This window comes from Phalaenopsis equestris, unplaced genomic scaffold (genome assembly GCF_001263595.1).
Source record: "Phalaenopsis equestris unplaced genomic scaffold, ASM126359v1 Scaffold000862, whole genome shotgun sequence".
Classification (NCBI taxonomy): Eukaryota; Viridiplantae; Streptophyta; class Magnoliopsida; order Asparagales; family Orchidaceae; genus Phalaenopsis; species Phalaenopsis equestris.
In genome coordinates this window covers 138,605-141,966 of record NW_018165302.1, presented here as the reverse complement: position 1 = coordinate 141,966, position 3,362 = coordinate 138,605, and positions in this window count along the sequence as shown.

Below are 3,362 nucleotides of genomic sequence, written 5' to 3'. Positions count from 1 at the left end.
CTTGTAATGACTTGATTCACCTTATTTTTGCTTTTTTGGTGCTTCCTTGTGAACTTCATTTAAATGAGCATGTCCAGGCTCATCTAAATTTTGTGGAATATCTTTATTACAGGTCAGACATTGGAGCATGTAGCCACAGCACCGAGAAGCATATATATTATCAAGTTTCTCCTCTAGCTCGTGCATGCCATAAATCCTAAATATTTTTTGTATTGAGCAAAACTTACATTTGATAAAATTATAGTTCAATTAATATGATAACATACAAAATTCATATAATGTTATATACTGATTAAAAGTTTTCCCCTTCAATACTTCTTTAATGCATCCATCATTTTCTTAATAGGGTCCCAACCTAATCCAGTTGTCCCTCTCTTTAACTTCTTCCATAATTTTTTGTTTTTTTTTTCAGTTATTCCATTTGTTCTTCAACTAAGTTTTATCATATGATCTTTTTATTTTTGTAATGAAAATTTTGTTATATTTTGTCAACATTCTTTTTTGAAATGCGTGGTTGGTCTATTTTCTATTTTGCTCTCTTTCAAGTATAAATCATAAAATATAACCTTCAAATATTACTCCCAACTAGCCAATATACCACATTCTTTTTATTTTACTATTTGATATATCAAGAATATATGAAATATGAAAGAAATATAAATTAAGCATGTAACTAAGAAAATAAGTAAAAGTTTTGCACCAAAAGTTAAAAGGGTCAAGGAAATGAAGTGGAACTCAACTAGATCATTTTATCAATGATTGCCCATCTAGGATCACCAACTCTATTTGACAGTCATAAAAACTTTGGCTTTAAGACCATGCAGTGTATGTGTTTGTGTGTGTCATGTGAGCTATAAGACTAGGCTCTATATGTGGTTGCGCGCTTCGTGTGGGCTGTAAGAGCTGATAGTATATGTGATTGAGTGTGTCAGGTAAGCTTTAAGACTAGATAGTATCTATGATTGAGTGTGTCAGGTAAGCTTTAAGACTAGGTAGTATCTATGATTGAGTGTGCCAAATGTACTTTAAGACTAAGAAGTATCTGTGGTTGAGTTTGTCAAGTGTACTTTAAGACTAGGTAATATCTGTGGATGAGTGTCTTGGATGCTTTAAGACAAGAAAATATCTATGGTTGAGTGTATTCGATGTGCTATAAGAACAGATAATATCTCTGATTTAGTACGACATCCAATGATTACAAAGAAGTGAGGACAAGTATATGAATCAGAGCTCGTGATTGGTTAAACCCTTTGGTTTTTTTTCACATTACCGCTCTACATAGTATTGCCAAAAGCAATTCCATCAAAACCGACATTCCATACAGCATGCACTGTACCATTACCATACCAAATATAACAACATATAATTATGAACGATACAATGCACAAAACCATATAGATACGGGGAAGATAAACAATTATATGAAGGCAAAATAAATGATTCATATGTTTGTAAATTTTCCAAATATATGTTAAAAAACCACTAATTCATATACATTTACATACATACCATCCAATTCTTTAGAATAGCTCACAAAATTCTTGCACAAAGAAGTTCAAAATCCCTGAGTTATAACAAGCTAACCTACAAATCTACCAAAATCATAGCAAGCCACCACCGGCAAAACCATGCAAAAAAAAAAAAAAAATTACATGAAGAGCAATCTGTTCAAAAACAAATAAATTGAAAAAAGATTAGATAATACTGATAATAGTGGACATAAACATGCTCTTTTCACTGAACTGTCAAAATCAACAAAATGCCAACATACCTTTGTGCAACAAATTGCAAATATCTAACATCAACAACCCCAACACTAAATAATAACTTGCTGAATGTGTATTTCACCGACAACTTTCCTAGCATAATATAAAATAAATAGAAACAAGATAGATGGAGTAATTCATGCTGTAGTCCTGAATTCCAAGAAAAACACAACCTTTTCAACTCTGAAAATTTTCAACGTCAAATGCCTCTTAGCCGTCGTGAAAGTTACTCTTTTTTAGTAAGGTGGTAACACTGAAAGATTGAAATCCCTGAATCATAGTAAGTCTACCAATAAATACAACCAAATTTAGAGCAAAGTACACATTTCAAATTTACATGCAAAGTACCAAGGCCCAAAAAAAATATCAAATTTACATGCAGAGTACACATTTCTTCTATAATTACAAGCAAAGCAAACAATTCTTATGTATTTCTAGACCTCAAACCTAAAGTTTCGTTATCACATACACCTCAGCCTAGACTCACAGTAAGCCCCAAAATGAGAAAATCAGATTCTAAAAAGACAACAAGATGGAATAAAAAACTATATAATAGATAAAAAATAACATGAAATGTACGCCTTAAACCAACAATTAAAAACTTTATTTCCCCAAAAAGAACGAATTTCATAATTCTGGCGCGAGTGAGTAAAAATTGAAAATAATGCATTGAAAAAATACATGAGAAATTTGATAAAAAAATATATACAGTCGATTTGGAGGCTAGAAGACATATGAGAAAAATTTACTCAAATGTTTGCTAAAAAAATCTAACACGTTGATAGGTATCAGTGACGAAGCCAAATAGAAGAAATTTAAGTATTATCAGGGACATAACCAACCAAGTAAATTGTAAAAGGACAGTGTTGTCATTTTCCCTTCACTGTGCAAATTGTTTAGCGAAATTTAGGTGAGCCACTCCTTTTATGGGAAAAACTTTATGTCAAGACTCCAGACATAGTTCTACGTGCGGACTCCTTAGGTATCAGTGACGAAGCCAAATAGAAGAAATTTAAGTATTATCAGGGACATAACCAACCAAGTAAATTGTAAAAGGACAGTGTTGTCATTTTCCCTTCACGCTGCAAATTGTTTAGCAAAATTTAGGTGAGCCACTCCTTTTATGGGAAAAAACTTTTTGTCAAGACTCCAGACTTAGCTCTACGTGCGGACTCCAGTGATATACCACCATGCACGCTATATTGGGCCCACCTAAAAAATATTAAAGTGGAACTGCAGCGGTTATTGGAGTGGAACCGTCGAGATTATTGGAGTGAAAATGTAGATGTTATTTGGAGGGTTATTGAGAGGTTATTTGGGGGTTTAGGCGGTTCTACTCCAATAACTCCATGCAATAACCCTCAATAAGCTCTGATGTTCCACTTCAATAGCCCGTTGCAATAACCCCCACAAAAACCCCCCAATAACCTCTTGCATTAACCCCCCCAATAAGCCCCAAATAACCCCCATAACCATCTAATAACCTCCACGATTTGACTTTAATAACCTTCAATAAACTCCACAGTATAATACACGTGGCGGTATATTACTGAAAGTCCGCACGAAAAAAAACATCCGGACACCAAATGTAAAATT